Below are 9690 nucleotides of genomic sequence, written 5' to 3'. Positions count from 1 at the left end.
ATATGACAAGCATTTTTAAATTAAAGTTAGATATATTTTTGTGTAAAAAACATTCTTGTTATTGAATTTTTAGTATGTATTATCTTTGTTTTTCATTATTATTTCCCAAAGCAGTCATATTCCAATTACTAAATTGAAAATACAAAGTTTTTGTTCCTGTTTTGTCTGGATGTTTTATTTTTCTAATCACATTGGTTCCAGTTTTGGTCTCTTATTTTTTTTTTTTCAGGGTCATTCTATTTTCCATTTCTTTTCTTGCCTCCTCTGCATCTGCCTTTGACGTTGATGTTTTCCTTTCATCTCAGAGACTATAAAGCTGAGCAGGAGATGTGGTTGGGTAATCTGGATGAGCCGTATGGTCTATATCTGCTTTTATGTTCCATGTTTCTCTATTTCATTTCTCTCTTCTCTGCCTCTGTATCTACTCATAGTTAGATTTATTTCTCCCTCTCTCTCTCATTCTCCTATCCCAAACCTTCACCTCACCAACATTCCTATTTTTCCCTCTCAACCTTTCATCTTCATCTGTCACCTCTTTTCTTGGTTGCTCTTCCTTCCTCCTCCAAAAATCATCCCTATGTTGACTTTCTCTTTGCTCACCCTCTCTCATTTCTCACAAACATTCCTTTTCTCTGTTACCCCCTTTAAAGCTCTCCCACCACCTCCATTCATCCCTTCTCAAGCTTTTCCATTCCCAATCACCATCTCTTTATTTCTCTCTCTTTGCTATTGCTCCACATCTTTTACTGTCTTGCATCTTGTCTCAGCCTTCCCCATCTTCAGTTTTATTCCTCCATCTATCTCTTCTCACTTCTGTTTCTTACTCCATTGTCCTTCGCAGTCCTCAATCTCCCTCTATTTATCTCTTTCCCTCCCCTTACTTTCACTGTCTCTCAATCCTTTACAGGTCTATTTTTCTTTCTTTTCTTTCACCCATCCCTTGGTCTGCCATTTCCACCCTCTATACTCACTTTTCCTTTCTTCTTTGTTACTTTTCTTTCATCCCTGGAATATCTTCTGTTCTGAGTGCTTCCTCCAGATTCTTGCAACTCTATGATAAATCCAAGACTGATGCTATGCCATGCTAACACAAATAGAAAATACAAGAAAACAACTCAGCAGAGTGTATTTAGATAGGGGAAAGGCAAAATACAGAAGAACCTTGGTATGTCAAAGGAGCTAGCATATCCAAAGCAAGGCATGAGTGTTCCTTATTGTTGAAGTAATAGCAAAATAAAGGTAAGTTGGTAGGTACATCTCTGGCTTTGACACTACTTCATAGAATGTCATTGTAATCAGCTACCATATTTGGGATCAGGGATTTTTTTTGTTACATAAGATATGCCATACTTGGTCAGACCAAGGATCCATCAAACCCAGTATCCTGTTTCCAACAGTGGCCAATCCAAGTCACAAGTACCTGGTAAGTATCCAAACATTAGATAGATCATAAGCTACTATTCTTATTAATTACCGTCATAGCAGTTTATGGATTTATTCTCTAGGAGCTATCCAAACCTTTTTTAAACCTAGTTACCGTAATTGCTGTAACTACCATCCTCTGGCAGTGAATTCCAGAGCTTAATTATTCACTGAGTGAAAAAGAATTGTCTTCGATTTGTTTTAAATAAGCTTCTTGCTAACTTCATGGAGTACTCCCTGGTCTTTCTTTTATCTGAGAGAGTAAATAACTTATTTACATTAACTTGTTCAAGTCCTTTCATGATTTTGTAGACTTGTATCATATCCCCCCTCAGTCATCTCTTCTCCAAACTGAACAGAACAGCCCTGACTTCATTAGCCATTCCTCATAGGGCAGCCATTCCATGCCCATTATCATTTTGGTCGCCCTTATCTGCACTATCTCTAGTGCAGCTATATCCTTTATGAGATGCAGTGACCAGAACTGCACACAGTATTCAAGGTGTAGTCTCACTATGGAGCGACACAGAGGCATTATGACATCCTCTGTTTTATTTTCCATTCTCTTTCATTTCTGGAGAGTTGGCTAGTGATATATATATATATATATATATATATATATATATATATATATATATATATACTGTGTGTGTGTGTGTGTGTGTGGCCGGGGGGGGGGGGGGGGGTGAGTTTTAAGCCCCAGATCACCATGTGGAGAAAGGCAATCAAAAGAAAGTTGGACTTGCTGGACTTTTAGTTTAGTTTAGTTTATTAACTTTTATATACCGTTACATCAGACAGGCCTTCACAACGGTTTACAAGGTAAAAAACACAAACAGTAAATACAATGTTTTATAAAAATGATAGTAACAGCTAACAAACTACAAGAAAGAAAATAAATAAATTAGCTGTTAAGAAAAGATAAAATCAAATAAAATCACATAAGAGTTAAATCTAACACAAAATAAAACATTAAATGAAAGCAAAAGTCCTAGCAGATAAGCACATGTTATAGACTGGTGTTTTACAGCCCATTTCTACATAATCATGGCCTATACTGACGATTTGTACTCTGTAAATGCACATTTAAATAGCCATGTTTTTAGATCGGCTTTAAATTGCTTTTTTTCTGGTGACATTCTCAAGTGGGTTGGTAAAGAATTCCAAACTTTAGTTCCCGCAATAGATAAAACACGATCTCTAACATGGCTGAGCCTTGCCGATTTAATAGTGGGTACTGATAGAAGACCTTTATTCGCTGACCTCAGATCTCTTGAACCATAGGTGTTCTTTGCCTGCATAGTTTAAAGGGTCAAGGAATAGGGAGGTCATATGGGTGAGGAGGCAAGAAGGATCCCATTTCAGCACTAGCACCTGTAGCATTTGGAGGCACTGCCCTTGCTTCAGGAAACAATGCCTATGTGGATTTCTGGCCTTCTTTCAATCTACCCAGCCTAACACAGGCTGGGTCTTCTTGTTCTGTCTAGAAGCTTCCTAATGTGTTAACTACTCATTTGGCTTCTTCAGTTTTCACATTTCTATCCCAATTCAGAAACATGGTTCTGCCTTATTCATGTTAGCCAATAGAGATGTGAATTGTGTGCCCAATCGTCTTAACGATCGGGTTCGGCTGGAGGGAGAAAACAATCTGATCGCTGGAGATGTGAATCGGAATCAGTTCCGATTCACATTGTTAATTTTTTTTTAGTGAGGCCCGACCCTTTAAAATTGACCCCTTACCTTCCCCCACCCCCCGAATCCCCCCTAAACTTTTTACGAGTACCTGGTGGTCCAGTGGGGGCGCTGGGACCTATCTCCCGCTCTCGGGCCATCGGCGCCATTTTGACTGCCACTCAAAAATGGCGCCGATGGCCCGATTAAAAAAACAACCCACCCGACCCTTTAAAGATGACCCCTTAACTTACGATGGTGGCAGCCATCTTTAAAGATGGCGCCGGCCAGCCAGTGCTCCTACCATGTGACAGGGGCCGGCCAATGGCACGGATACCCTGTCACATGGTAAGGACAAAGGGCCATCGGCGCCATCTTTATGATTGGCAGCCGACGGCCCGAGAACGGGAGATCGCCTTCGGGACCACCACTAGAGCACCAGGTAATTTAAAAATGTTTTGGGGGGAATCGAGAGGGTGGGAGAAGCTAAGGGGTCATCTTTAAAGGGTCGGGTGGGTGTTTTTTTAATCGGGCCATCGGCGCCATTTTTGAGTGGCAGCCAAAATGACGCCGATGGCCCGAGAGCGGGAGATCAGTCCCCGCACCCCAACTGGACCACCAGGTACTCGTAAAAAGTTTTGAGGGGGTTCGGGGGGGGTGGGGGAAGGTAAGGGATTAGTTTTATAGGGTCGGGGTGGGTTTAGGGGTTGTTTAGGTGTGCCGGTTTTCCCGCCCTCCCTCCAAATAACTCCCGTTAGTGGACACTAACGGGAGTAACGATTTTTCACGATAAATCATGAAAATTTCTATTGTATCACCCACTGTACCGATTTTTGACGATTTAAAAAATATCGGACAATTTTTTTTAATCGTCAAAAAATGATTCACATCCCTATTAGCCAATAGCCTCCAGACTTTATGATATTTCTAATGTATAATATGGAGTTATATAGATGCGGGAACTTAAAGAAAGAATTTTTTGATAATTAGAAATGATAATAAAAGCAACATGTATTAGGAGTAGGAGAGCTTGTAATGTGCTGTAATTTTAAAACATGGGGGTCACTGATAAGCCTGAATGTGTCAGGATTGTGAGGGTGTATGGTTTAAATGTTTTGTTAAGCCAGCACTGGCAGCCCCAAAGCAAGGACTTTCGATGTGTCTTTATTTGGATGTTCTGTTCTGTGGATTGACCTACTCATTCATTGTCTGTCTCTATGGAGAGAGCAGGATCTCTGTACTGCTGGCCTGCTATGGGCTTCCTGTCATTCTGAGAAAGGCAAGGTCCTTAGTTTCAGTCTCCTGTAACTCTGTAAATGCTACCCTCCCCTAACCCCTTGAGGCATTATTAAATCTCCTAACAAAAGCTTGCAATTTTTCCATTATGAAGCAATTCAGCGCAACCTTCTGAGCAAAAAGAGAAAACATTCCCTCTCTTTTTTTTGTTCTTCAATAATGAATTCATGATCTGAGCAGCTGCTTCCATATGTTTCCAGTAAACCACTCTTACAAATACTGCAGTTGCAGTGAGGTATTTGCAAGAAGTTTCCAACATGATTGATGAATCCTTGAACAGAAGATAACTACTATCTTTGGTTTGTTTCAAGCATCCTTTAGGGAACTGGAATATGAGAGCGTGAGATTTCAATTTCTTGCTTGAAAATTGAAAGGGTGCCAGTTCTTTTGCTTATTTTAAGAGTAGAAGTCATTGTTTCCCCAATACCATGCTAAGATTTGTAGGCTAGGGTCATATTTATCTGAAATATGTTTATGTTAACTTTTTTATGAGTCTGTGTACAGACACTAGCCAGGAGAATGCATGTAGAATGATGTCTTAGCATTCATCCATCCAGTCAGTTCAGGACATGATGTATACTGAATGTGCCTATAGATCTTAACCTTACAGACTTTGGTTACTTGTTGGCTGAATGCAGTGGCTCATGCTTACTCATATAATCATTAAAAGAACATTATTAATTTGTGCCAAACTTCTGCAAATGGAATTTTTTAAATATGTTTAAGGACTCTATTCTGTATGAACTTGAATCTTCCCCTATGTTTTTGAGCTGTGAAGGATAAATATTGCAGGATATTCTGGTTTTGCTGAGCTGAAACTGGTAAAAATGGAGAATTTGGACATATTCATGGTAGTTTGAAAGATATTTGACACTGCTCATAAAAAAATATTTGGGGGGGCACACTGGAAGCAGAGCCATTATAGATATTCCCCATTACTCTTGAACTTGTCTAGGATTAATCACCTATACACAGCCATGTATTTTAATTGCCCTTTGGAGTCTCAAACCTGAAAATATTTGTTCTTATCTGAGTCTGATGTTGTCTAGCTCCTATTTTAGTCTATAGAAGCAATTGTATCACTTCTTTCTTTTTTTCTCATGGCAACAATGGGAAAATAATCTTAAATAACTTGTGCTGTTTTACTATATCACATAAAAAAAACATTTACTGCCAGTACTTGCCTTATGGCTGGAGCCACTTTTAAAGAAGCAATACTACAACTGCCACAGGAAATCTCGGCATTCACCTTATTAAAGGTGAATCCTATGTCCTACATAAGCAGCCTATCACTGTCATCTACTACATATTACCCTCCTCTTCCTAGCTTATCTCCTCTTCACATCCTGCTTTATACATACACTAGCAGCATTACTGTATGTACAAAATGCTAGTTGGCGTTCTGGAGAAAACGGAAGTCTTAGTAGGTTTTGATACCTTTGATACATTTTAAAGGACTAGCAAAATGATGATGTAGAACATGAAGTATCAATACCATACCGGTCCCTTCTTTAGATGTGACTGTAGATCTGCATGGAAGAATGTTTGTGTTATGAAGGTGTTGTGGGGCAGAGAGTCTCACAACACAGATTATCAGGAGGTGTCCAGTGGAAACTGAATTAGCTTCAGTTAGAGGTAATTGAAAGTAGTTTACTTACTGGCAGAGTTAGAATTCTTGTAAACAGATTGCTAAGGGAAACATACAATATGACAAAAGATAAAGACATCTAGTTGGCATAATTTATTTCTGGGTCCATACAATAGTCTCTAGTTGATCTCTGGCTTTTCTTTTACTTCCATGCAACTAGGAATTCTCTGTATTTATTAGGGATGTGAATCGTGTCCTCGATCGTCTTAACGATCGATTTCGGCTGGGAGGGGGAGGGAATCGTATTGTTGCCGTTTGGGGGGGTAAAATATCGTGAAAAATCGTTAAAAATCGTGAAAAATCGAAAAATCGAAAAACCGGCACATTAAAACCCCCTAAAACCCACCCCCGACCCTTTAAATTAAATCCCCCACCCTCCCGAACCCCCCCCCAAATAACTTAAATAACCTGCGGGTCCAGCGGCGGTCCGTAACGGCAGCGGTCCGGAACGGGCTCCTGCTCTGAATCTTGTCGTCTTCAGCCGGCGCCATTTCCAAAATGGCGCCGAAAAATGGCGGCGGCCATAGACGAAAAAGATTGGACGGCAGGAGGTCCTTCCGGACCCCCGCTGGACTTTTGGCAAGTCTCGTGGGGGTCAGGAGGCCCCCCACAAGCTGGCCAAAAGTTCCTGGAGGTCCAGCGGGGGTCAGGGAGCGATTTCCCGCCGCGAATCGTTTTCGTACGGAAAATGGCGCCGGCAGGAGATCGACTGCAGGAGGTCGTTCAGCGAGGTGCCGGAACCCTCGCTGAACGACCTCCTGCAGTCGATCTCCTGCCGGCGCCATTTTCCGTACGAAAACGATTCGCGGCGGGAAATCGCTCCCTGACCCCCGCTGGACCTCCAGGAACTTTTGGCCAGCTTGTGGGGGGCCTCCTGACCCCCACGAGACTTGCCAAAAGTCCAGCGGGGGTCCGGAAGGACCTCCTGCCGTCCAATCTTTTCGTCTATGGCCGCCGCCATTTTTCGGCGCCATTTTGGAAAATGGCGCCGGCTGAAGACGACAAGATTCAGACAGGAGCCCGTTCCGGACCGCTGCCGTTCCGGACCGCCGCTGGACCCGCAGGTTATTTAAGTTATTTGGGGGGGGGGTTCGGGAGGGTGGGGGATTTAATTTAAAGGGTCGGGGGTGGGTTTTAGGGGGTTTTAGTGTGCCGGCTCACGATTCTAACGATTTATAACGATAAATCGTTAGAATCTGTATTGTATTGTGTTCCATAACGGTTTAAGACGATATTAAAATTATCGGACGATAATTTTAATCGTCCTAAAACGATTCACATCCCTAGTATTTATTCCATGTTTTCAGGAATGTGGATAACACATTGAAATTGTCGGTTCAGTGTGCTGCGGCAGTCAAAAAAGCAGACAGAATGTTGGGAATTATTAGAAAGGGAATGGTGAATAAAACAGAAAATGTCATAATGCCTCTGTATTGCTCCATGGTGAGACTGCACCTTGAATACTATGTACAATTCTGGTCACCGCATCTCAAAAAAGATATAATTGCGATGGAGAAGGTACAGAGAAGGGCTACCAAAATGATAAGGGGAATGGAACAGCTCCCCTATGAGGAAAGACTAAAGAGGTTAGGACTTTTCAGCTTGGAGAAGAGACGGCTGAGGGGGGATATGATAGAGATGTTTAAAATCATGAGAGGTCTACAACGGGCAGATGTGAATCGGTTATTTACTCTTTCGGATAATAGAAAGACTAGAGGGGCACTCCATGAAGTTAGCATGTGGCACATTTTAAACTAATCAGAGAAAGTTCTTTTTTACTCAATGCACAATTAAACTCTGGAATTTGTTGCCAGAGGATGTGGTTAGTGTAGTTAGTATAGCTGTGTTTAAAAAAGGATTGGATAAGTTCTTGGAGGAGAAGTCCATTACCTGCTATTAAGTTCACTTAGAGAATAGCCACTGCCATTAGCAATGGTTACATGGAATAGACTTAGTTTTTGGGTAATTGCCAGGTTCTTGTGGCCTGGTTTGGCCAATGTTGGAAACAGGATGCTGGGCTTGATGGACCCTTGGTCTGACCCAGTATGGCATTTTCTTATGTTCTTATGCTTTTGTCAACAGGACCGAGAACAGGTGGTGTTACATGCTTCTGTAAGGGTATCAGCAAAGTGTCCCTTCCTATATGCATCAATGTCTTCACAGAAGCTGGATGTATGAGGTCAACAAGAAAAGGAGTGCGTAATATTTTCTTATACTGCCCAGTAGGAATTATCTTCTAAGGTGTGTGTTTAACAAACCTGATAAGCCCACTTTGGCTTGTGTTTTCTTTCATTCAGTCTCAGATCTTGGTAAGGTTGCTGGGGCTCAAGATTGGAGCCTTCAGGCATTCTAGGAGGGAGGCAGATTTTCTTCGGGGTCCATGGAGGATCCTAAGATTAAGAAAACCAAAAGAGTTAAAGAATAGTAAAAGGGGAATTAATGCATTTCATTTTACTGAAAATTTGCCTTGAGGTTTATAGAATGAATTTCTGATTGAAGACAGAATAAGGCTTACCAAGCTGGGAGATCTACTTTCACAGCTGCTGCTTGAAAGGAGTCAACAGAAGCTCATTGGTTTTGCAGAGTGTTTCAGTTCATGTTTCTGGACCACAGTGTTCTGTACAACAAAAAGGGGAGAGCCCAGGGAGGGACCCATTCTCCGAAAAGTACCTCAGAGCTAGTGGATAGTGGAGGAAGAAAACCCTTAGGAGAGCATTTTCAAAGGAGTTATGCATTTAAAAGTAGCAATTTTCAAAAGTTTTACCCCTGTAAGTCCTTTGGAAAATTCAGCCCTCAGTATGTGAAGATTTGCAGTGACTGTAGCTTTTGGACTGTATACCAGCTTTTGTTTCTCTGTAATGATTACACAGTTTTTCGGGGTGCACTGCTCTGCATTTATTCATTTGTTTTAGTTTTCCAATAAAGGATTTATATTTTTAACCCCACCAGAATGCGTGGCAGTATGTTATTCACACCAGAAGGTGTCAGAAGACCTCCAAACAGCCTAAGGGCCTGGAAAGACTGTAACTTCCCTGACTGTTATGTCAGGAAAGAATCCAAGGGCGCATTGGTATCTACTTAACCCCACTGATCCCAAATGTGCCCCATGGTTCTAGTAGCTGGTGGAACAGGGCTACCATTTCATAATATGTTATGGAACCATTGTCTTGGATCAGTCCATTATTTATTCACGCTAATAGAAAAGGGGGTCATTTTCTATAGCTTCAGCACGCGATAGCTAGATTAGGGCGGAGTCGGCACCGGAAGGGGAGGAGTCGGGGCGGACGTGGTGAAGACATCGCTGACGGCGAAACGGTAAGGCCCCTTATCGCCACCAGTAATGCGCCCAATAGCACCACCTTTCACGGTGGCGCTATTGGTTTGCGAAAGCCGGCAGCGATCGCACCGTGGTGGTACAATCGCTGCCGGTTTTCACAGGCCCGCCCCCCGCTTCGCCCCCCCCCCCCCCGCCTCCTGGAACTGTGCGATTCACTAAGGCCTGCAGTTTTAGAAAATCCAGGCCTAAGGTATTTCAGTTTCTACGTTCTTCTTTTCTGCTTTAACCTTAAATTGCCTTGATGGGCTAATGCAAACAGGAGTAGATTTTCAAAGGGGTATGCGCGTACCCCTCGAAAACCTACCCCAAACCCCCC

The 9690-nt window shown here is 42.2% G+C and overlaps 1 long non-coding RNA gene across 1 annotated transcript; it reads right to left on the bottom strand.

Annotated features, from left to right (window-relative positions):
* Positions 1-986: 986 nt before the first annotated feature.
* Positions 987-8775, bottom strand: LOC115090124. The gene is made up of 3 exons (XR_003856313.1): positions 8553-8775; positions 8296-8427; positions 987-1084 (listed from the first exon to the last, which is right to left on the bottom strand). It is a non-coding gene; the product is annotated as an uncharacterized LOC115090124 (long non-coding RNA).
* Between the last annotated feature and the right edge of the window lie 915 nt (positions 8776-9690).

Source organism: Rhinatrema bivittatum, chromosome 4 (assembly GCF_901001135.1).
Source record: "Rhinatrema bivittatum chromosome 4, aRhiBiv1.1, whole genome shotgun sequence".
Classification (NCBI taxonomy): Eukaryota; Metazoa; Chordata; class Amphibia; order Gymnophiona; family Rhinatrematidae; genus Rhinatrema; species Rhinatrema bivittatum.
Note: the sequence above shows the minus strand (reverse complement) of the source record. Positions and strands in the feature narration are given on the sequence as shown.